Genomic DNA, 26,433 nt, shown 5'->3' on the forward strand with positions numbered 1-26,433 from the left:
GTTATGGGGTGTTTTTTTTTTTTTTTTTTTACATTATAAAACATTTCCTGGCTTTAGCAGAGTCTCTCATGGCACTTAATGAGAGTCATTTCCATAATCTGTGTATTATTGCTTAAGCTTCCCTTTAGGAATATTGTGCCAGAAAAAAATTCCTTTGAAACTATATCAGGCGAAGAAGAAAATGTTAAGGGATTATCAAATTGTCCTGTTAAATGGACAGTGGGAGCTTTTATGTTCCTTAAGAGAAGCCGACGTGGTAATTATTGAAAAGGTGTTCTCTAATTATCTCACTAGTCTGGTACGTTTTCCTTCTGCCTCCCACTAACGTAACCTAGGATGAATGCAAAGGGTGGGAAGACTGTTAAGGTCAGACGTGAAGGGCAATAAAATGTTAATTTAAGTTGCTCTGCTAACAAGGTCTCTTTCATAATACAGATCCAGAGAAAGGTGTTGGAGTCATGCAGATGTCAGAAGATATAATCCTGAAACTAGAAAAAAATAATGAACATTTAGTTATAAATACAGATGACTTTTCTTCTTAGATTTAGAGCAATAAACGGAGATAAAATATCTTAGGTGTTTATAGCATACACACCAGAAAGCACCAAGCAAAACAAAGAGAAACACTTGCCTTAATACATAGTGGAAGACGGCAGATAAAGACCCGAATGGTTTTCTTCTTCTCCTTAGCTATTTCTGGGCAAGAAACCAAAGCTCTGCCCGGTACTATTCCTAGGTTCAAACTACTGACGTCTCCGTCAAAGCTCACTCCAGTCCATCTTCACCCTCCCAGCCACTGAAGCCAAAAAAAAGGCAAGAGAGATATCCTAATAACCAAATGAAGTCTGCTTATTATAACACATACCGCTGACATTTCAACCACACACACCAGACAAGTTCTCTATGTTGCCGATTCAGGTCGTGCATGTGCAAGACCGGAGGGTTAGGACTTCGATGGGAAGATAGGACTTCAATGGGAAACCAAGGTGGCAAGGGGGCCCCTTCTGGTGATTCAGACAGGTCGTGACCTGTTCGGGCCGCCGCGGGAGCAGACTGCCGGGCGGGATGGACCTATGGTCTGACCCGGCGGAGGCACTGCTTATGCTCTTATGTTCTTAGTATAGCAAGACTGAGTGTCCCCCGATGAAGGGCATATCCTAGTGCCAAAACTTGGATCATTGTTGGGATGCAACATTTTAAAATAATACACACACTAGGAAGACATCACTTGTCGAACTCTTCCAGCTCCCCAACTCTTTCCTGTCTTAGATTTTTTTTTTAATAGCTCATTTGCAGTTCCTCTTCTTATTGAGTGATGACAAAGGCTTCGTATCTGATGCCCTCAAGTGTAGAGATAGGAGAGAGACAAGCAAATAAGCAAGATGGGAGAGTGGTATAGGATGGACTGGCAGAGAAAAGAGGGATGGACTGGTGGAAAGAAAAATCCTGAAGAGTATCAATGCATTTGAAAATAGCTAAACATATATGTCAAAAGGTATATGGTAAATTTTAAACACCTATGAGTCAATAGTAACATCACCAGCTATCCAGATAAGTGCTGCTGACCAGAAGTATATCTTCCAGATTCTTTCAATAGCATCCAAACTGGGAGGAGGTGAGAGGGGGGGGGGGGAGTACAGCCATAAATGACTCTGACTGCCAATTTTTGGGGAGGCCATGGCCCCCCTGGCCTCCTCCGTTCAGATGCCTATGGACAGGCTTACCGGATATTAAGTACTGGCCACTACAGCCATCATTAAAAAAAATGGTGGCATTGACTGGCTATTGACCCACTAAACAAAGAATCCAACTAATATGTTTGTTTCCATGGAAACCCTTTAGATATAGACGGTATAGAAATTTTAAAAATAAATAAATAAAACATTCATGCCATGTCACAGAGGTTGACGAGATTCCCAAGCCTTTGGCTTGGAAATACACTAGTTTATCATTGAGATAATATTGATGAGATATCCAATGTAATAGTTTTGAATAGGATGACTGAGTTTCACACAACCTTTGCAGCAATTTATAGAACTCTAATTATCTACTTGTCAAGGTGCTAATATCTTATTAATATTTCTTTATTCTTTTTTTCCTATTATTTATGACTGAATAATTTTCACAGGAAGGAAAGACTGTGACTGAAATCAAAGCTTACAGCTATTCAACTACAGTAACAAGACCAAACCTCACACTTAGTTGATGTTGCTGATGAAATGTGTTCAAGCATCGTTACTGTCAACATACGATGAATCAACGCTTTGTGTCAGAAAGGAGTTATTTTACATACAAAAGTTACATTGTTTTTTCTTGCAACTGCCACATACATTCTAGCTTTCCTTCTTAGTGCGATGTTTTTACCAGATAATATTTTAAGTTATTTGTCATAGAAAAACCTTCAGAATATTGGAGGGTCCCTATATGATTGAAAACCCTGTTTCACAATAGTTTTTCAGTGATGGGTCAAAATCACGCAAGAGAAAGCCGCGCTGACAGTATTTAAAGCGCTCCGAGGGGGTGTGGGGGGGAATCCACCACTTTACTTAGATCTGTTGGTGCTCCAATTGGGGGTGGATGGGGGAAACCCCCCTCCCCATTACAGAGAAAACATAACAGGAGTCGAGCCAGCGGCAGAGAGCAGTGTGAGAGAAGGAGAAGCAAGGGGGAGCGAGAAAGAGCGAAGGAGAGGCAGGGGAGAGCAGAAGGAAGCAGGAGCAAGTGAAAATACTATCGGGGCAGCGAAGAGAGTAGCTCCACCCACCCCCACCGCGTCAGCAAAGATCAACCGAGCTCCTCCATAACAGGAGTCGAGCCAGCGGCAGAGAGCAGTGTGAGAGAAGGAGAAGCAAGGGGGAGCGAAGGAGAGCAGAAGGAAGCAGGAGCAGGTGAAAATACTATCGGGGCAGTGACGAGAGTAGCTCCGCCCACCCCCACCACGTCAGCAAAGATTGACCGGGCTCCTCCATAAAAGGAGTCAAGCCAATGGCACACAGCCGTTCGGCGTGCGGTGAAGGCGAGAGCGCCTTTGCGAAGGGCCTCACAAAGGGCCAAGTCTTTCACACAAGGTTACCGAGGAGGCAGCAAGCAGGCAGTGAGAGGGAGAGGACACCAGCAGCAGGCAGAGAGAGTCAGAGAGGACACCAGCAGCGGGCAGAGAGAGTCAGGACACCAGCAGCAGGCAGAGAGAGAGAGGACACCAGCAGCAGGCAGAAAGAGCGAGAGAGGACACCAGCAGCAGGCAGAGAGAGAGCGAGAGAAGACACCAGAAGCAGGCAGAGAGAGGACACCAGCAGCAGGCAGAGAGAGCGAGAGAGGACACCAGCAGCAGGCAGAGAGAGAGAGAGGACACCAACAGCAGGCATAGAGAGAGAGAGGACACCAGCAGCAAGCAGAGAGAGAGAGAGAGAAGACACCAATGGAAGCAGAGGGAAACCAGAAGATGAGCTTTCCAGTGTTCTGCACAGACTGTCATATGTATGACTACCTCCCCTAGAGATTGGTGACGGGACAAAAGCGCACGAGACAAAATGCGCGCCGACAAACGAGTGCCAACAATTCAGCGCAAGACTTCAGCGTGTCACAGGAAAACCTCCTTTTAAAGGGCTCCGATCCCTTTAAAAGAAGGTTTTCCTGCAACGCGCCAAAGTCTTGCGCTGAATTGTTGGCGCTCGTTTGTTGGCGCGCGTTTTGTCTCGTCACCAATCTCTAGGATTTGGGATATTTTTAAGCAAAAGATACCGTAACTGAGAAAAGTGTCTTGGTCTAGTCATTAATTTGCCAACTCAGCTGAAGCCGAAATGAGATTACGTTGAGAAAGATGAATGAAATTATGACATTTACTTTAAATAGTTACCGATCCTTTGGCATTAAGATATGATGCCCTTCGAAGCATGCAGGTGGACAGTTGGATTTTTGTCCTTTGTTTTGTTTTTTGTTAATTTATAACCCGCTTTTTACAGAGCATTTCACAAAAAAGAACATGCACAATAAAAACATAAACATACACTGAATAAATATTTGACATCCAAACAAAAGCGATCAGCGCTCAGACCTTACAAATCATCAATTCCCATATTTCATACTGCAAAACAAATGTCTCTTCAATAACTTCTTTAAAACACCAAGGTTCCCCTGCTGTCGAACATCCATAGGTACTTGGTTCCATTCCTGAGGGCCCATACAAGAGAACATCATCCCAAATCGCCAACCTCCAACACTGCCTCTCTGACATGAAAACCTGGATGACAAACAACAAACTACAGCTGAACGCCTCCAAGACCGAACTTTTATGGAGCAGGAAAAAAGTACCAAATACACACGTCCAACACTATCTTGGGACTCTACCTTACTAACAGCAGCAGATCAAGTACGCAGCCTAGGAGTAACGTTAGATGGCCACCTGTCCCTGTCCAGCCACATATCTCAAGAAATCTCTACCTCCTTCTACTACCTCCGCCAACTGAGAAGGATCAAACCCTACATCTCCACACCTGACCTAGCCCAACTCCTCTACGCCTATGTCCTCTCCAGGATGGATTACTGCAACTCCCTATTTAATGGAGTAGCCATAAAAAATCTCAAGTGCCTCCAGAGAGTACAAATTGCAGCAATCCGCCTCCTACACAGCCTCAACTACCACGATCCCATCTCCCCAGCCCTCTGCGCCGAACACTGGCTTCCAATTAACCAATGCTGTGCATTCAAGGCCCTGGTAATAGCGCATAAAATAATTTATGCTACCACCCCTACCTACATAAAATCAAAGCTAACCCTGTACACCCCCACCTGCCCCCTTCGCTCAGAAATGGAGAAACGCCTATGCATCTCCCCAGGAAGGTCCCTCCTGTCAGAAACAGCCCGCAAATGCTCCTACAGCCACTTCATTCCCCAACTCTGGAACCAACTCCCCCCCACAAATCAGACTACAGAACTCATTGATGACCTTCCGAAAAGTGGTAAAGACCCTCCTCTTCAACTAAAATTCAACCACAGTCTACACCTCACCCCCTTAAACCCCCCTCCCCTCTACCCTCTCTTCTCCATTCGAAACTTCTACTTAAATTGCTGTACAGTCCATTCTTAACCTGTACTTAAATTACTGTATTGTCCAAATGTATTTAAACTACTGTATATAGTCTTTGTATTGTCCAAAAGTACTCCACTTTGTATGTGAGCTTGTAGACCGTTCTGAGCTACTGGGAGGATGGGATAAAAATCTAAATAAATAAATAAACATGCTTGCAATTGATATATTCAATCTCAAACTCTTGACAGGAGGAATGAACAATTCTGCGGACAGAACTTAATTTTGGTAATGGGTCATAGGATTGAATAGCACCCATCAGACATGCTGGTGTCAAACCATGGACACAACAAATAAATCATCACCAGCAGTTTGTAATTGATACGGTCTTCCAATTTTCGCCAATATAACTTGACATAATATACCTTCGGCATGTTCGGTCCTCTTCAAACGAAAAAACATTCGTACAACCAAATTTTGTCTTTAATGACTGTTTAGGACGCCACTGCTCTGTGTCCACCATGTTGGTTGAGTTAATTTATGCAATTATTTTACAATCATTATTTTAAAGTTCAATACATAAAAATAATCATGTCCAAACCAAGTAACAAGGAAGTTCTGTGTTGTAGTTTCTGCATGATTACCAGAGCAGAATTCAATGTACTAGAAGTCAAATATATTTGAAGCCCTCAACTTAATTAAAATGTACCAAATGTTTCTTTGCTGGATCAGTGTAGTATTGACTTTCAAATACAGCTATGAAAGCTTTCTGTCAGTTTGATGATATATCACAGCTGATCTAGTTATATATTAAAACTTTAAATTCCAAACAGAAAAGTACTTCTCATAACACAAAAATTCTCAAGTATGTATGAATATTGGGCCGATAAGCAAAGAAACGACATTATGCAAAGCCCAACTTGAATGGGTCCCACCTTTGATTGCTGATACTAATTCTGAGATTGGGACTCTGGGGCGGGATCTTAGGTATTTTAAATTTGTTTTGGTTTGTTCAAATGTACATTATATAGTGTACATTTGCTTTGTCTTTTTAGCGGCAGCAAAACTCAATCCCCACCCTGAACATTACCTGAAGGACAACCCTCCCAGTATATAACCGTCCCAATCAGACTCCAACTTGAAAACTTCTTAGAGTTCATACTTTGACCTTCACCCCACCCCTAATCTCCCTGGCATTTACCAGGGTAGCTCTGGTAGTCTTGTGGATGGGGCAGGAGGAATTCCCCCTGCTGTTGGTGCCCAGTTTCAAAATGGCAGCTACAACCCTTAGTGGTGGTCTCACAGTACTACCACTAGTGGGTTAATCTGCTCATGATATATTGATTCCTAGCAGTAGACCATGAGACTACAATAGAGTCACAGCAGGAGCAGAGGAGGATCACACTTGCCCGGTGGTGTAGCGAGGGTGAGAGGTGTCCGGGGTTGTGGTGCCCATCCCCTGCCTTCATCTCCCTCTCATCCTTCTCTTCCCCCTGTATCTCTCTGTCTCCCCAGTTTTCCTCATTCTTCCTTTCCCTATGTGCACCATCTCTTCCTCTCTCACTCACACACCCATGCCAAATTCTCCCTTTCTATTCCCTCCCTCCCATCTATGTCCCATGTTCATGCCCCCTCCCTTCTTTCTGTGACACGAGTTTGGCCCCCTTCACTGCCTTCATCTCAAATTCGTGCCCCTCCCATGTCCAAATGCGCTTCTTCCCCCCACCCCCCTTCACTCTCTCTTTGTCCTACAATATCCCCTCTCTCTCTCTTACTCGCTGCCTTCAGGGCCGTCCAGCCGGGCTGCTCCTTCCTGCCTTCAGCCATACTTGTTTGCAGGGATGCGGGCAGTGGCTCTTTCATGCTGCACATGGCTGACCTGCAAGCCTTCTCTCCGACGGCAGCAGGAATTGAGGAGGAAGGGGGCTGGGAGATATGAGCAGTGCCGTGTACCCCCGCACCCAAGCAGCTCACGTACCCCTAGGGGTACGTGTATCGTGTATTGAGAAACACAACCCAAGATTACCAATTCCCACCCCAGTAAATGCCAGGATGGTCAGGAGATGGGGGGAGGGTCACAGTATGTTTTTTTAAGGACTTCCCACAGGGTCAGATCAGAAGGGTTATGCTGGGTGGAACTGTCACTGAAAGTTCATGTACTGGGATGATGTTGCTACAAACTAGAGGTGATTTTTCTATTACGGCTGGGGCTGTGCTACTTTGAGTTTATAGCGTTAGTGTCTTTAAGGTCACCTGTGTTATTAGCAGTAGAGATAGTGTTTGAGCATACTGCATGTCAGTGCTGGTCATACCCTATCTCCACTCGTAACCCACCCAGTTGTCCTCCCCCATACCAAGCACTTAGTCTGTGATTTTTATTGTGCCGGCTGCTTTTAGCTTGTGGCAGCCATTAGTGTGGGTCCATACTAAAGGCTAACATGGGTTAGATACCATGTTACTTGCTTACCAAACTTTAACAAATATCCCCCTTTTTTCTAGATTCTTTCTTCTGGGTCTTTGCCTAGATGGTCTACTAACATCTTATTAAAGACCTAAGTGTAGGGTTGGTCTTGTGTCCTCTTCTCTTCTAAATCTACAAATTAATATCAAAGATCAAGGACCTAAAGTTAAGACTCCATGCATTACAGAAGAATGTATTATAAGCAGTAGATGGAGCCGTTTAGAATGAACACAGATGATCGATCTGTTCTCACACACTACAGGTCTTTTGCATTATGATATGTGCCATGAGGATAATAAATATAACACTTTTAGTAAAAAGTGTCCTTAAAAGCTTTTTTTGCACAGTAAAAAAAATTCTGGGACTGATATTACATAGTTGGCTTGCATACGTGCTCCCATTACTCAGCAGTAGCTGACTTAAGTTGAGTGGTTTTCCTTTGGCAGAATCAAAGTCAGATGAATTTTGACAAGCAGAAGCTTGACTTCCAGCAGAGAAATGAAGAAATGTAAAACTGGATCATTTCTCTGGGGACTAAAAAGACATTTCTTTGCCATAAGAGATAACTATCAAATTTCATTACTGCAAAATGTACTGAAAGATACTTTACATTGTAATAAATGAGCATGCTTTTAAATAAATGATTTAAAGCTGAACTCCAGTTCTCAGGGGCAGTGAAAGGGCTTGGATTTCAGGATGCACACAATGAATTTTCATCAACCATATTTGTCGACACTTGGCTCAGGAAGTGGATTAATTTGAATATTGTGGCTATTCATTGAGAAAAGGGAGAAGACCATTTGTAAAGGATTTGAATAAAGACAGTTCATGTAATGAATATAGAGGGCCATATTCAAAAGAAACGTCTAAGTCCGATTTGGACATAGGGCACTAATCGACAAAGTTGGCACCGGTAAAATGCCCATTCTCAAAGTATGTCTAAACTATTTGGTTTTTCAAAAATTGTCTATCTGTACATCCAGGTGTTTGATCGTCCAGACCACCATTACATCTATCTTTATACCACATTCTAGATCAAAAATTTGTTCAAGGCCCAAATTATGGACGTGGGAGGGGCCAGCATTGCGATAGACTGGCCACTCAGACATAACAGAGCAGTGGGGAACCTTACAGGGCACTGCTGTGAACTTCACAAAAAGGGTGCCACATAAACATCTCACCAGAACTACTACTACTATTATTATTATTAATAATTTCTATAGCGCTACCAGACGCACGCAGCGTTGTACAGAGCCACAAAGTGTAAGAAAACAGTCTCTGCTCTAAAGAGCTTCTAAACAGGCAAGAAAGACAAACAAACAAGATGCCATGGATATAGTTAAGGGGAACGGTTAATCAGCTGGCTAGGTTGGAAGGCAGAGGAGTAAAGGTTAAGGATTGAGTGTCCCCCAAAACACCCCCAAAATCCACTATACCCACCTGTCCAATAGCCCTTATGGCTGCAGGTGGCACCTATATGGCAGTACAGTAGAGTTTGGGGTTTTTTTGGTGGGTGCACATGATCCACCATAAATTAGTGCTTATGGGCACACTAAACGGAGCAAATGTTTTTGGCAGCACATTATAATTGAAATTATAAAATTGCAAAACCAACAAAAAATTACATTTGAAAGTTATTTATTCAAAGTTCTTTAAGCTATGTATGGGTAATTGTAACAATAGTGAAAGTAAAGTAGATAGAATAGAATTGCTAATCAATGCGATAGATGTGCTTGTTTTTGAGTGCAAATTAATTCTCAACGTGGCTCGATAGTTGACAAACAAACACATATTTCATCATCCACCCTCTGCAGTCGCTCTCTTTTTTAAAATTTAATTTCTGTCAGAGCTGAAAATCCTAGTTCGCAAAGATAAGAATATCCAAATGGCAGCAAAGCCTTAATTGCATAAAAAATAAAACTAAAATTACTTACCGTTAAGTTTTCAAGGACCAATCACGTCAAAGGATGACGCTTGTCTGGGTGGTTGTATCCTTATACACACAGACGCTCTTGAGGTACCCCTAGAACAGGGGTGTCAAAGTCCCTCCTCGAGGGCCACAATCCAGTTGAGTTTTCAGGATTTCAACAATGAATATGCATGAAATCTATTAGCAGACAATGAAAGCAGTGCATGCAAATAGATCTCATGCATATTAACTGGGGAAATCCTGAAAAGCTGACTGGATTGCGGCCCTCCAGGAGGGACTTTGACACCCCTGCCCTAGAATCTCTTTAAGGCACACCACTGTGCCTTGGCACACAGTTTGAAAGACTGTGCTATTCTATTCTATAACAATGTGTCCTCAAATCCTATGTGCACAACCCAAAAGAGATACCAAGCAACAGGAGATTCTACCTTATCAAGGCAGATGAGAAGGCGACCAGGTGGTACTCAATATCTTTATTCTATGAAGACTCGACACATATGTGTTTCGGCCCGAAGGTCTGCCTCAGGAGTCTATAAAATGATTTAAAAACAATGTATTACAAATATAAAATAACAACATTGACATTTATAAACAAGAGATGAAACTCATATTGATACATTTCTCTGCAAATGGTAAAAACAAACCTAGGATAAAACCATGTGAGAGACAACCCCGTATGTTCATAAATATACATATAGAACAGTGGTCTCAAACTCCACCCCTTTGCAGGGCCACATTTTGGATTTGTAGGTACTCAGAAAAAATAGTTAATGTCTTATTAAAGAAATGACAATTTTGCATGAGGTAAAACTCTTTATAGTTTATAAATCTTTCCTTTTGGCTAAGTCTTAACAATAATATTGTCATTTATAGCTAAAGAGACCTTGTATGATCAAGAAACTGTTTTATTTAACTTTTGTGATTATGATAAACATACCGAGGACCTCAAAATAGAACCTGGCAGACCGCGAGTTTGAGACCACTGATCTAGAACATAACTATGAGCCTGTAGTGACCATACATACATGACATATACATTTTAAAATAAATAAAACCATTATAACTCACAGCAGTTAATACATGCATGTATAGTCAACTCAATTTAAATGTAAATTTAACATGGAAAACATCCTATATAATAAAAGGCTAACTCGCGCATGCGCACTCCTATTTGCGTGTTCCGTGCGCTGTAGGTCTGTGGTCGCAGGAGTGCGCATGCGTGAGTCCCCAGCCTTCTTCCCAGCACCTACCTTGGCTGTTAGCAGCGGCGCCTCATCTCCTGTGGGGACCTCATGTGTGCTGTGTCCGTCCATGGCCGCGGCTTGAGGCATATGTGCCAGTTAGGTGCATCGGGCGACAGGAGCGGTGCTGGCGGCGGATGGCGGGAGGAGGGCTCATGGTCCTGCCGCCGCTGCCGCTCCTGTTCACAGCGGCCTGCACGTCGCCGACTCCCCCCCCTTCCCGCAACAACCGCTACCGCTCCTGTTCAAAGCAGCCTGCTGAGGTTCGCGGCCGGCTGTAACGAACCTCGCAGGCCGCTCTCCACATGGTAGCACGTTCCCTCTGACGCGATCGCGTCAGAGGGAACATGCTACCGAGTTGGAGAGCGGCTTGCGAGGTTCGTTACAGCCGGCCGCGAACCTCAGCAGGCCGCTTTGAACAGGAGGATCAGCCACCACGGGGATCGTGAGAAGAGCCGCCGAAAAAAAACCTTCAGCCGCAGCAGAGAACCTTCAGCACGCAAGAAGGGAAGGGGAGGGGCCGAACGGAGCAGGGCAGCTCACGGTAAGAGAAGGGAATGGGGGGTGGGGGGAAAATGCTTCTATTGCTTCAGCAGGGACCTGGAGGGGAAGGGAAATATCACTGCTGCTTCTGCAAAGGAAAGTGGTGGGGGGGAAGAGAAGGGAATGGGGGTGGGGGGAAATGCTGCTACTACTTCACAGGGATCTGGAGGGGAAGGGAAATATCACTGCTGCTTCTGCAAATGAAAGTGGGGGGGGGGAGAGAAGGGAATGGGGGGTGGGAGAAAATACTGCTACTGCTTCAGAGGGACCTGGAGGGGAAGGGAAATACCGCTGCTGCTTCTGCAAAGGAAAGTGGTGGGGGGGAAGAGAAGGGAATGGGGGGTAGGTGGGGGAAAATGCTGCTACTACTACTTCACAGGGATCTGGAGGGGAAGGGAAATATCACTGCTGCTTCTGCAAAGGAAAGTGGGGGGGAGGGGAGAGAAGGGAATGGGGGGTGGGAGAGACAGAAAGAAAGACAGACAGACAGACAAAGGGTGCCAGGGAGAGAGAGAGAAAAATTGCAGGAGGGAGAGAGACAGAAAGAAAGGAAGAAAGAGACAGGAGCAGGGAGAGAGACATAAATAAAGACAGCCAGCCATATATTCTAGCACCCGTTAATGTAACGGGCTTAAACACTAGTTCATAATAAAAGTATAAAAACATATCAAAATGATAAACATCGCATCTAAAAATTAACCATGTTCTAAATAATAAAATAAATACCCAATTGATGCGTGCATAAAAAAAATCATGTAAATACAAAAGGGCACCATGGGAAGTGCATGGGTGGGTCAGGGGCATTCCTAAAATTTGCAATGCAGTGTTATAGAATATCAGAGATGTGGTCCATAAATTACACCTGGACTCAATTCTAGAGAATACTATTGCATGCCTTTTTTTTTTCCTGTGGCCAATTTTGAGTGCCATTTACTGAATCTAGTCCTATATATACAGTCAAACCTCGGTTTACGAGTGTTTTGCAAGATGAGCAAAACACTCAGCAAACTTTTGACTCGCAAACCGAACGTTGACGAGAGGGAGAATTAGAAGTCCTTGAGCATGCGCAGATGCATGCTCAAGGCAGGCAGGCAGATTTAAGTTGTTTGGGGGGGGGGCGGTTGGAGCAAGGGGGCCTTTGTGAGCGGGGGGGAGCGATGCCAGTTATTGGGGGGGGGGGGGGGAACCTATCAAAGCGAGTTTACATTATTTTCTATGGGGAAACTCGCTTTGATAAACGAGCATTTTGGATTATGAGCATGCTCCTGGAACGGATTATGCTCGTAATCCAAGGTACCACTGTATATATATATATATATGATAAATCCATTGAGGTATGAATGAACAGGAGGCAGGCTTCAATCAATCGAAAAGAAGCTTTGAAATACTGGGGCATGAGAGGGGGATAAACTCATAAGTAATGTAAGGAAATATTTCTTTACGGAAAGGGCGGTGGAACCAAGGAATGGCCTCCCCGGCAGAGGTGGTGGAAATGGAGATCATATCCGAATGCCAGAAAGCATGAAAGAAGCACGGATGAGCTCTATGGGGGAGAAAGAGATTGCAGAGTTTCTTAGTTCCTATGTACTTAGTTGGTATGGATGGGCAGGCTGAATAAGCATGTGGTATTTATCTGCTCTCATTTTCTGTTCTTTTAAAATAATCTAAACTCTGTATGGAATGAAGAAGACTGCTTATGCGAGTGAATCTGAATCAAGTATTTGCAGCTTCAGAGCTAAATGATCCATTATTGGGGAAAAGAAAGAGGTTAAAACCAAAATATATGTGACAGAAGGCTTGACCACAAAAGTTAAAGAGCAAAAGTAGCATTATTAAAAATCATCATTATGGCATGCAGTGACTCAAGAAGAGGAAACCTCTAACCTTGTGCTAGGGTTAGGGATAAGGATCAGGATTTCATTTAAGAGCTCATTAGCCTGGTCTTAGGGGAATTATCTCCGTGTCTGCATGTACATTGTGTTTCTTGGCTGGAAGATTTCACTTTGGCATATTGGAATTCATAAAAATTCCTAGATCTGACATTTTAAAGTGTTAAACAATGATGAGATTGAAGGCTAGACACTTTGAGGGGCATTTTGGATAGGATGTCTGAGTTTGGGGATGTTTTGGGACGATGTCCAGAAATCAAGTAGATAAAATGTCCAGTTTCAATAAAGCAAGATGTTTATCTTTTTTTTTTTAGTGACCTCTCTTGACTTTTTGGCCCTTAGTAAATCTATCTTTTATGCCCATTTTCGAATACAAAGACATCCAAATGAAAACCAAACAAAAACAAGCTATCGGGATGTCCAAACAGCCCCAAAACCAAAACAATAGTGGAACTGTAGCTTCTGGATGTCACAGGAGAAGCAGCAGATAAATGAATGCAATGTTTATTTAAAAAAAAAAAATCTTCAAAATCTAAAAATGTCCAAACATTACAATAGATAAAAAAAGGGTTGGAAAATTCAAAATCTAAATCAATGAGGTGGGTAGAGGAAGTCCTCAGTCTCACAGCTCGCAATGGGGAATCAAGTGCATTAAATAATGAAATAAAGTGAAATACTTAAAGTTCAGGCCGTCTCTGTCCCCCAACCCAAGGGCACACAGCGACCAGAGTTTATACAAGCCTACAAAAAAAAAAAACCCAGCTGGGCAAAACGCTGAACGCTGAAATTAAAGCGCAGTGGTACTTATCTCTCCCGAAAAAGTGAAGAGTATAATCCATAGAACTGTGTGCATGCAATGTCCCGTTCCAATACACATGAATGCATAGGACGAGTCAATACCACAAATGACCGGAGCCAACATGATCTGTGTTTCGGTAAATCTTCATCAGGAGTCCTGATGTCAAGTCCAAGAAAAATTTGAGATTGTAGCATTTTTGACCAAAGATTTCTACGTTATATTGCCTCTGCGACCTTTCCAGAACTCAAGCAACGCCAATTGAAGGATATGAACATGACAATTTATGCTGTCTTTTGGATGTCTAACCTTTTTGAAAATGAGCCCCTTTGCATATTCCTTCCATCTTTCCTTACAATTCTGCCAACACTTGTGAAATAGTAACTGCCAGGAAAGGGTAGATTAAGGTCACTTTTTGTAACGTACTTAGTACCATTGCATATTAATATCAACCATTAAAAAATCAGCTATTAAAAATCCAACTCTCAACACTGAATACAGCCAATCATTTTGAATGGGGCAAAGTCTCATGAAGCATTTTAATGAGAATCATATTAATATTAACATTGGATGACGTTTTGCAAAGTTCCAAGGGTTTGGACCAGTGTCGGTGCAATGTTTTTTTTTACTGTAATGCCACTATAAGGCTTTGATTGATGAAAACTTTAGCACAGAATATTTTATAAAGTGGAAAGAAAGTGGTGTTAAAGCAGCAGCAATCCTGGAGTCAGAAAACTGTAACCCCTGGCCACATTGGTTAAGCACTGGGAAACAATTCCAATACAATTGTATTAACAATGGAAGCAGCAGTAGTGGTAGGAATTAGAGAATGACATGGGGACAAATTTTTTCCATCCCTGCATGAACTCATTTTCCCGTCCCATCCCAGCGAGTTCTTTTCCTGTCCCTGTCCTATTCCTGCAAGCTCTGTTCTCCTCTGCACAAGCCTCAAGCACTTTAAAGTCATAAGTGTTTGAGATTTGTGCGGTTAAGGCTGACCTTACGGGAATACGGCAGGGACAGAGACAGAACTAATGGGGACAGGGCAGGGAAATTGAGTTCCTGCGAAGACGGGGAAACATTTGTCCCCATGTCATTCTCTATACTGTGCCACTCTAGAAATCAAAATGTAGTAAAAGTGAGCCAAGCATATGCGTGACATCATGTCGACGTCCGTGTGTGTGTGAAGGCCCTCTTGGCAGGCCCTGAGACGCCAGTGGGGAGTGCCAGAAGGGAAGCGGGCTAGAGAGGATAGGTGTTTGCGCCCACTGATTGCCTACAGGACGTGCCTCTCGCCACAACCTGTAAGCAGTCAGCTGGTGCTGGCGCCTCTCCTCCTTCACAGTGTACCGCGGCACACCTGAAATCTCAGGAGGCACACTGTTTGAGATACACTGGTCTATACTGTTCTCCCAAGCAGAGAATGACATGGGGAGAAATTTTCCCCATCCCCGCGGGAACTTATTTTTTAGCTAGGGCCAATCAGGCAAGACACAGGCAGACTGACAGGACTAGAGGCAGGCAAAAACACTCATCCCATGAGAAAACATAAGTGAGAGGGACATAGCTCCTCCTACAGACAGGGAGGCTCATGCCCAGTACTGGTTAATCCAGACTGCCTGCTAGCCCTGACGCCTCTATATGTAACCCCTGCTTTTTTTGAATTTCATTCATGTTTTTGCTTCCACGAACTCTCCTGGGTGACCATTTCCCTAGATAACCATTTGAATACATGTTTAAAGTTAGGCTCTGGTATTTGTACAACCATAGAGCTGGAAGTGTTAGCCTTAAATGTTGCATTCTACAACTTGCATTTAGTGTCTGTGAAGGTGCACTTATCACCTCCTATTAAATAACATTTACAAGGATTGCTGTTAATTTCTAGAAGCTGACAGATATGGAGTCTCATATCAAATCAAGAAGGATTGGCTTGGGAGGGGAGCAAGTGGGGAAAGGTTAATTTTGCATAGCAGAGGTTTTGCATTCACTGCACAGAAACTGAAGCACGGTAACTGCAAAACTTTGATGCATTTTAGCATAATGGACCTAAGCTAGAAAAAGGTCAGTGCAGCCCTAGGTAACAACAGACACTATAAGAAAAAAAACCCCCACAAAAACAAAACAACCCCAACCAACAATATGACTAGATCATGATATCTTGAAGCAGTAAGAAAGACGTAAAAAGCATTTAGAGATTTTTAAAGGCCATGAAACCGAGTGCAATCAGACTTCCCAGGAGGTGTGAAAAGAGTATTATAAAAAAAAAAAATAAAAAAAAATCTGAGGTGTGGGAATCTGGTGAATAAAGGTTACTATACCAGAGACCAGAGAAAGCAAATGTAAAAAAAAGAAGAAGAAATAAAAAGCATGTATGAACAGATGAAATCAGGCTGTAAAACTCTTTTGTGCCCCTATCCCTTAATGGACAAATTCTACTTAGAGGTAATGCAATATGGCAGTGTCTCTAGTTTATTTTGTCGCGCTTTTAAACTACGAGAATTGAATTCAATCCATGTGAAAGACAACTCTTCGCGTCTCAGAATAAATTGGAGTCAAATATCGGTGGAGGTTGGTCCATCTCGCCGTTCAACCGTGAAAATCAACTCGCTGGTGGAAAAGGACCATCAAATCTGAAGCACAAGGAAGATGCAGTTTAGATGCCACACTCGGAACAGGTAACGTTGTCTAAAAGCAAAATATGGCAGTCCTGGGCTTTAGAGCTGAAATTCAGCTTTTCCTCATTACTTTCACTTCCCTTACATTTAAACACAACCACTATAGCATTTACATCTGGGAGTATAAAACACGATCCCTATCAACAGATGGCCTATTTAAGAAGATGCTGTTCCATTTAAATACAGACAAATATAGACTAATGGGGCTGAGCCGAACGTACGTCTAACGGGGCAAAATGAGAGCTGGGATTCTGCCTGTCTTTTTAAAGGCCTACTAATGGAGCTTGCCGAGCAGTAAAGAGACACAAATACAGATCCAAACAGATGTGTATTGATTACATTTGACTGAATACAAATGAGAAAGACTTCATTTAGCTAGAATTAGTGTGTGGAAAAAAAAATACCAAAGGACACAATGTAGCTTATTGTCATTTTACATTGAAGACAGATTGCCAAATGCATTTTGTCAGGAACAGCTGTACGAGAAGTTTGCTTTGAAAGATTCAACTGTGAACTGAAGACTCAATTCGGAAGAACATCCTTTCCGGTAGAGAGTTTGTTCTCTGGCAAATACAGATTATATTTAGGGGGTCCCGTTCTTTCATTCCTCCCCATACACCTTGAAAACCCAGTGGCATTACCCCCTCCAAAAGCAATCAGAGAATTTGGAATGGACTTCCAGATTCTGGTAGATCAATTATTTCAATTTCAAAAAAGTTTAACAACCTGGTTGTTTTCACAATAGTTAATTTGATTCTAGCTGTCATATAGTAATTTTAAGCAATTCAACATACTTTTTTCTAACTTTTTCCATCCATCTAATCTAACCAATTTCTGTTTTTATTCCACAGTTTTTACTTGTTATGTTTCATTTTTTAACGAACTGTAAACCGAGTTGAGCTCCTTAGGGAGTAGATTTTGTATATAAAATGAAGATTAGATTAGATTAGATCTATACCAGTGGTCTCAAACACGCGACCCGGGGGCCACATGCGGCCCGCCAGGTACTATTTTGAGGCCCTCAGTATGTCTATCATAATCACAAAAGTAAAATAAAACCGTTTCTTGATCATATGTCTCTTTAGCTATAAATGACAATATTATTATTAAGACTTAGCCAAAAGGAAAGATTTATAAACTATAAAGAGTTTTACCTCATGCAAAATTGTCATTTCTTTAATAATCCATTAACTATTTTTTCAGAGGCCCTTCAAGTACCTACAAATCCAAAATGTGGCCCTGCAAAGGGTTTGGGTTTGAGACCACTGATCTATACTGTATTAAACCTTTCTGTTCCCCCGCAAAGACTTTCTTATAGTTTGTCTTCTTCCTCTGCTTGTCTTTTCAATCGTCCAATAAGGGCTTCTTCTCTTGAACACATTGTATTGTAAATGTTAGACATGTTGTCAAGAGGCAGCTCCTGACTAAATCCCTCTTCCCTAACTCTGAATCTGAAATAATCCTTAATAAGAATTGCCATACTGGGACAGATAAAATGTCCATCAAGCCCTGTATCCTGTTTCCAACCAGTGGCTAACCAAGTCCCAAGTACCCAGCTAGATCCCAAATAATAAAACAGATTTCATGCTGCTTATCCTAGGAATAAGCAGTGAATTTCCCTAAGCCATCTCAATAATGGCCTATGGACTTGTCTTTTAGGAAATTATCCAAGCCTTTTTTAAACCCCGCTAAGCTAACTAATTTTACCACATTCTCTGGCAACGAATGCCAGAGTTTAATTACACTTTGGGCTCCTTTTACAAAGGTGCATTAGGGCCTTAACGCGTGGAATAGCGCCCGTTAAATTGCCGCGTGCACTAGACCTTAACCCCAGCATTGAGCTGGCGTTATTCTAGAAGTGTACTGCGCAGTTTAGCACACGGTAATTTTGTGCGTGCGCTAAAAATGTTAGCGCACCTTAGTAAAATGAGCCCTTGGTGTGAAGAAATATTTTCTCCCGTTTGTTTTAAATTTCATAGTCCTAGTATTTTTGGAAAGAGTGAACAAGCGATTCACATTTACCCTTTCCACTCCACTCAGTTTTTACATAGACCTTTTATGATTGAGTTTCCCCAGATCCTCTACAATGTGGCAGTGACGCTTGGGCTAGGCCGGAGTGTCCCACCCGGGGCCCGTGCCACAAGGAATAGATGTTTTGTGAGCTGCTCTGGGGCACTTTCAGGTATAATCTTCGCTTAAAGGCAGTAACAGGAACCTCCAGGGCACTGAATAAAGGAATCCCCACTGTGCTGCCCGGGGTCACTGTCACAACAGCTAAGAACATAAGAACCGCCATCTCCGGATCAGACCTTCGGTCCATCAAGTTTGGCGATCCGCACATGCGAAGGCCCAGCCTGGTGTAATTTTAGTCACCCATATCCCTTTATGCCTCTCGTAAGGAGATGTGCATCTAGTTTGCTTTTAAATCCTAGAACGGTGGATTCTGCAATAACCTCCTCTGGGAGAGCATTCCAGGTGTCCACCACTCGTTGCGTGAAGCAGAACTTCCTGATATTTGTCCTGGACTTGTCCCCCCTTAGCTTCGGTCCATGTCCTCTTGTCCGTGTCACATTGGACATTGTAAATCATTTAACTTCACAGTACCAATGCACCCAAACAGGAGATTCTACCTCTCCAAGGCAGAACAAAACAAGATAGAAAAGGCGACCTGTGGTGCTCAATGTTTTTATTCACAATTAAGACCCGATATATACGTGTTTCGGCCGTGAGGTCTGCCCCAGGGGTCTGGTTCACAATGTGGAACACTGTATCACATCTGACTTCTTATAATCAAAATGTACAGACCAATAGTCAAATTGAGCGAAATACGTGATCAGGATTACTAATGGAAGCTTAGCTGTTTGCTAGAGTGATGTGGATCACGTACCACTGCTCATAGGAATTGAATGCGTATTGAAGCATTTACCTCGCTGGTCTGCAGTAAGAAGCTCTACTGCAGTTTAGTTAAAGGAGTCTATAGTTTAAAATGCACCCTTGCACACAGCTGAAGTAGACACAGAGCTGTGTATTTTCTAACAGGATTCTGTAGCTTTTGTGAGGCTAAGTTCAAAGACATCAGAAATACTGCTGTTTTAAGTAGCTTCAACATTAAGTGTCTACTTGGACCTTGGACCTCCAACCTAACAAAACTATCTTCTTTAGAAAAATCTTTGAAATTGTATCAGACCAGATAATAAAAATCTGAACTGCTCAAATTATCCATTTAATAGATATTTGTTGAATGAGATATAGGCCTTTGAAGCCAGATGACGAACCGAGTCAACGCACACTAACTCAGCTATATGACAGTCGAGTACATAAATTGTTTTTGACTTTTAGGGGGGCTCATCTGGGGATGTGATCTCATATAAACAAATCATATGGCATACAGAGCCATCTGTGCATTCTTTATGTGACTTCCCAGGTTATTTCTGGCTCAAAATCACTTTTCAGACTTGGTTATTTCACATTATACTTAAACAGTACAATGGCTAATTTGAATTTAGCAGTGCAATAAGAGTCCTTCCATCGCGCCTCATTGCCCAATGGGTTTAGGGCAGATTAGAAAAGATTTAAAAAAAAAAAAAAAGAGAGAGAATATAACATCCCTGAAGATAAGTGGCAGGAATAGTGTACCCCCCCTCCCCCGCTTTTGCTACCATGGTCTGGGACACTGAACGCTCCGAAGTTCAATGGAATTCTTCTATAAGAGTCGGGGCAGCGTTGGCGCATTTAGCACTCCAGGCCATGGTAGAAATCTCTACTGCAGCTTATTACAAAGGTGGTGGTGGGGAGTTGGTTATTTATAAAACCTTCTCATATATAACTTTTTAAAAATATTTTCTAAAAAGATATGGTTTCAATCGTCTGCTGAATCTAATATATGAAAATTCTGTTCTCAGACTGGAAGGTAAGGAATTTCAATATTTACAGTCATATATTTCTGGATACGTCAATCGCTCCTCCTAAACTTACTTGCTCCACTTCATCACTGACGCTGACCCATTCTGCTTCTATTCCTTTCTCTCCTCTCTTCTACCTTCTAAAGTATTTAGACCAATGCTGTCTTTTTAAAATATTTATTTTATTTTTATTTTTCCTCTAACTCTACTTTTCACTTCACTATTACCCTCCAGGTACTTTAGTTAGATTGTGAGCCTTCGGGACAGTAAGGGAATTTTCCAAGTACCTTTCTTATTTCTAATCTTAATGTATATTTTCTGTAAACCGCTTAGAACCTAACGGATGTAGCGGTATATAAGAAATAAATTACATTACATTACATTACATATATAAAGAGGAGGCCATTAAGAAACTTTTGAAATTTATCCTATATACAGATAGAAATGAGAGTAAAAGATTGCTCTGAGACCAATGACTTCAGCAGCCAGTAGTACCTATAATCAAATGATTTAACATAATGCCTGATGCACATTTAACTGCTATCTAACTAGCATGAATGTCATAGATTACAAAGCTGAAAACTTTTTTTGGACTAGTAGAGAATGACACGGGACATATTTTTCCCCATCTCCGTGGGAAATCATTTTCACATCCCATCCTGGCAAGTTCTTTTCCTGTTCATGGCCCAATCCCTGCAAGCTCCGTCTTCATCTGCACAAGTCTCAAATGCTTCAAAATCGTAAGTAGCAACATTCTAGAGCTCAGATTGTGATGTCATAATGCCTCATTCCACCAATGTCTAAGCTCCGTCCTCATTTGCACAAGCCTCAAACACTTTAAAATCATAAGTAGTTACATTCTAGAGCTCAGACTGTGATTTCATAATGCCTCATTCTACCAATGCCTAAGCTCCGTCCTCATATGACTTTAAAATCATAAGTAGCCACATTATAGAGCTGAGATTGTGATGTCACAATGCCTCATTCCATCAATGCCTAAGCTCCGTCCTCATATGATTTTAAAATTGTAAGTAGCCACATTGTAGAGCTGAGATTGTGATGTCATAATGCCTCATTCCACCAATGCCTAAGCTCCGTCCTCATATGACTTTAAAATTGTAAGTAGCCACATTATAGAGCTCAGATTGTGATGTCACAATAACTCATTCCACCAATGTCTAAGCTCCGTCCTCATATGACTTTAAAATTGTAAGTAGCCACATTGTAGAGCTCAGATTGTGATGTCATAATGCCTCATTCCACCAATGCCTAAGCTCCGTCCTCATATGACTTTAAAATTGTAAGTAGCCACATTATAGAGCTCAGATTGTGATGTCACAATGCCTCATTCCACCAATGTCTAAGCTCCGTCCTCATATGACTTTAAAATTGTAAGTAGCCACATTGTAGAGCTCAGATTGTGATGTCATAATGCCTCATTCCACCAATGCCTATGCTCCGTCCTCATCTGCACAAGCCCCAAACACTTTAAAATCATGAGCATCCGAGGCTTGTGCGGTTAAGGCTGAGCTTACAGGAATGGGGCAGGGACAGCGACAAAACTCATGGGGACGGGACCGGGAAATTGAGTTCCCGCGGGGACGGGGAAAAATTTGTCCCCGTGTCATTCTCTAATTGTGGCTCTCTTCAGGACTAGTAGAGAATGACACGGGACATATTTTTCCCCATCTCCGTGGGAAATCATTTTCACATCCCATCCTGGCAAGTTCTTTTCCTGTTCATGGCCCAATCCCTGCAAGCTCCGTCTTCATCTGCACAAGTCTCAAATGCTTCAAAATCGTAAGTAGCAACATTCTAGAGCTCAGATTGTGATGTCATAATGCCTCATTCCACCAATGTCTAAGCTCCGTCCTCATTTGCACAAGCCTCAAACACTTTAAAATCATAAGTAGTTACATTCTAGAGCTCAGACTGTGATTTCATAATGCCTCATTCTACCAATGCCTAAGCTCCGTCCTCATATGACTTTAAAATCATAAGTAGCCACATTATAGAGCTGAGATTGTGATGTCACAATGCCTCATTCCATCAATGCCTAAGCTCCGTCCTCATATGATTTTAAAATTGTAAGTAGCCACATTGTAGAGCTGAGATTGTGATGTCATAATGCCTCATTCCACCAATGCCTAAGCTCCGTCCTCATATGACTTTAAAATTGTAAGTAGCCACATTATAGAGCTCAGATTGTGATGTCACAATAACTCATTCCACCAATGTCTAAGCTCCGTCCTCATATGACTTTAAAATTGTAAGTAGCCACATTGTAGAGCTCAGATTGTGATGTCATAATGCCTCATTCCACCAATGCCTAAGCTCCGTCCTCATATGACTTTAAAATTGTAAGTAGCCACATTATAGAGCTCAGATTGTGATGTCACAATAACTCATTCCACCAATGTCTAAGCTCCGTCCTCATATGACTTTAAAATTGTAAGTAGCCACATTGTAGAGCTCAGATTGTGATGTCATAATGCCTCATTCCACCAATGCCTATGCTCCGTCCTCATCTGCACAAGCCCCAAACACTTTAAAATCATGAGCATCCGAGGCTTGTGCGGTTAAGGCTGAGCTTACAGGAATGGGGCAGGGACAGCGACAAAACTCATGGGGACGGGACCGGGAAATTGAGTTCCCGCGGGGACGGGGAAAAATTTGTCCCCGTGTCATTCTCTAATTGTGGCTCTCTTCAGAAGATGACACAAATGCATCCCAATTCACACCTGTAATGGTCCAATATTGTGTGATAGCTGAGATTCCTCACCACCCACTAGAGATCGTGTGTGCCTGCCTCCATAGCATAGGAACTGAAGCTTTGATCGGTTTTAGTTTGTGCAGCTGACTAAGCAATAAACTTGTTCTGTTTTGTTGGCACTTTTGGAAGGCTTGATCGCCGTACCTCAAGAAGGACATGGCGGTACTCGAGGGAGTGCAGAGGAGGGCGACTAAGCTGATAAAAGATATGGAAAATTTTTCATACGCCGACAGGTTAAAAACGCTGGGGCTGTTCTCCCTGGAGAAGAGGAGACTTAGAGGGGACATGATAGAAACCTTCAAGATCCTAAAGGGCATAGAGAAAGTGAACAAGGACAGATTCTTCAAACTGAGGGGAGCCACAAACACTAGGGGTCACTCGGAGAAATTGAAGGGGGACAGGTTTAGAACAAATGCTAGGAAGTTCTTTTTTACCCAGAGGGTGGTGGACACATGGAACGCGCTTCCGGAGGATGTGATAGGCCAGAACTCTGTACAGGGGTTCAAGGAAGGTTTGGATAGGTTCCTGGAGGACAAAGGGATAGAGGGGTACAGATAGAACTTGAGGTGGGTTATAGAAGTGGTCAGAAATCACTTCATAGGTCACGGACCTGATGGGCCACCGCGGGAGCGGACCGCTGGGCGGGATGGACCTCTGGTCTGACCCAGTGGAGGCAACTTCTTATGTTCTTATGATCAGATGCTGAATCTAATGTGCTCTCTTGTTCCAACCTACAAACTCATTTTAAGGTAATGTTTGATTTCACAAACCTAATCCAAGATGACTATACTTGTTGCTCTTAATTAATAAGGAAAACAAAGCCTACACATTTCCCTCAATTTGGCACTATAAATTGCTGAATTGCTTTTCACGTAATTTGGAGAGTTGGATGCCATTAGAAAGAAATTACTACTTGATCTTTTTTTTCCATGGCCTATTTGCCCGTTTTAAAATGTGGGAAAAAATAAAAATAATAAAAAAAACTGGCCATGGAATGTGACTAATATTTAAAAAGCAAACAATATATTCCACCCAGTGAACAAGCCTATCTGCCGATCTCATTAACTCCCTCCTTTACTAACGAGTCGCGTGGGTTTTAGCATCGGCAGTAACTGCTCCGCTATGAGCGTCGGAGCAGTTACCGCCGCTTTGCCGATGCTAAAACCTGCGCTATGCGCAGTTGAGGAAAAAGAACTTAGACAAAACTTCAACTGATTGTTCTCTCAGTAGCCAAACTGTTAATCTTAGGTCAATTAAGTAAGAAAAAAAAAACCCCCTTCGTTTTAAAACAACTGCTAGAAACAGCCAATATCTCAATAAAATGCAAAAATACTGAGAATCTATCTTGTTTTGCGAAACAAACAAACATATATGCGTTTACTTATTGGTACTTACAGACATTATCAATTATTAATTTAATAAATCATTAAATTAATCAGGGATTTCTCTTCAAGAAATCCCTGATTAAATCCTAACATCTCGAATACTTCCTTCCACCTATCTTCTTCCTCACTCTCTGAAAATACCCGCCCTCTTCTCTACCTTCACTTGTCATGACCATTGATCTCTTCTTGTAACAGACCAACCTTAAATTCTTTTGTAATGCGCCTTGAACCGCAAGGTAATGGCGGAATAGAAATCTCTAATGTAATGTAACAGGTCTGCTAATCTGGTGCTGGTCACCCAGAGGTTTCCTGGGGCTTGAATAGTTATAAGTTTTACGCCTTTACCTAATTTTTGACCCGTACTGATGTGTCTCTATTTCAAATCAGCTAGCTGCCGGTGCTGGTTCTGTGAGGGGATTTGAAGTGTTTTGCCAATTGTTTTTTGCGGTAACACTGTTGGTATTTCACCAGTATTGCCTTTGGGAATAACATGGTTTAAAAAATCAGTATTAATGCTAATAAAAAGAATTAATGAAAAAAAAAATTACATTGAAACTCATCATGCAAAAACATAATATAATTGAAAAGTGTGACATAAAACTCAGCCATTGATCAGCACCTCTTACACTGTCATCAAAAGTCACACCAACTCTTTGACAAACTCACAACCAAAGGCATCAGGTTTTAGCCAGTCAAATCCAATTAGCCAGATGGCTGCATTAAAGAAACATACCTTATTCAATCATAGAATCTAACTCATGTGGTTCAGTGGTATGCAATCTGAATATCAATGATCTATGTGAAATGATTTCAGCCTCTAAGCTCCATTATGGAATGCTACGAGTGGGGCGACACTTTTTCTTGGTCTTAATAGAGCTTTAGAGTTCATATGTTAGCACACAAAAAGATCTGCAAAATTATTACGGTACATATATATCATGTTGGATGGTCAAATAACTGTATAAATTACCAAAGAGGAATTGCAATCAGTGAAAATCCTTAAAATGTATCACTGTGGATTATATTGTTTTATTTATTGTAAAATTTTAGGTTGTAAACGGTATAGAAATTTTAAAATAAATAAATAAGGGGTGCTTTTACTAAGGCGCACTAACAATTTGTAAACCGTTTAGGTTGTAAATGGTATAGAAGTTTTAAAATAAATAAATGCGAATGCGTGCAAATGCATCTATTATATCCTATGGACGTATTCGCACGTGTTAGCGTTTTGCGCGTGCTAAAACGGCTGGTGCGTCTTAGGAAAAGGACTAGTAAATGTGGGTTAATGAACTCCTTTAATTGTAGCGTGATTTGGCAAATGGCACATACCGCACAGGTTCTGTTCTCATAAAGTAATCACAACAGGACATACTTTCTTTTTAAAAAATTTAGAGGCCCTTCTGCTAAAATCAATGAGATCTGGGGCTTAATATGACGTAACACAGGATTTTAATACGTGGCAAGCCCAAAATTAACACTGCATCAAGAAGGAGCATTTCCACGATTTTGTTTTACTGCAGGTCATGCATTATTTAGATTACTATATGGTACCAGCTCCTATATAGAAGTATGACGGTCCTAAGTGAGACAAATGAAACAAGTAGTTCAATACTTGGAGTTCAGTTTTGGAGACCGGATCTGATGAAGGACACAAGGAGATTTGAAGTGGTCCAGAGGAGGGTGACGAAAATGATAGGAGGTTTGCGCCAAGACGTATGAGGAGAGACTGGAAGCCAAATGCATACCCTAGAGGAAAGGAGAGACAGGGGAGATATGATTCAGACGTTCAAAAACTTGAAAGGTATTAATGTA

General features: G+C 42.0%; 1 long non-coding RNA gene across 1 annotated transcript; it reads right to left on the reverse strand.

Moving 5' to 3' along the window:
* LOC117351084 lies at positions 1-26,368 on the reverse strand. Its single transcript, XR_004537322.1, has 3 exons — positions 26,234-26,368; positions 9,846-9,947; positions 1-796 (listed from the first exon to the last, which is right to left on the reverse strand). It is a non-coding gene; the product is annotated as an uncharacterized LOC117351084 (long non-coding RNA).
* Between the last annotated feature and the right edge of the window lie 65 nt (positions 26,369-26,433).

The sequence above is a fragment of the Geotrypetes seraphini genome, chromosome 17 (assembly GCF_902459505.1).
Source record: "Geotrypetes seraphini chromosome 17, aGeoSer1.1, whole genome shotgun sequence".
NCBI lineage: Eukaryota > Metazoa > Chordata > Amphibia > Gymnophiona > Dermophiidae > Geotrypetes > Geotrypetes seraphini.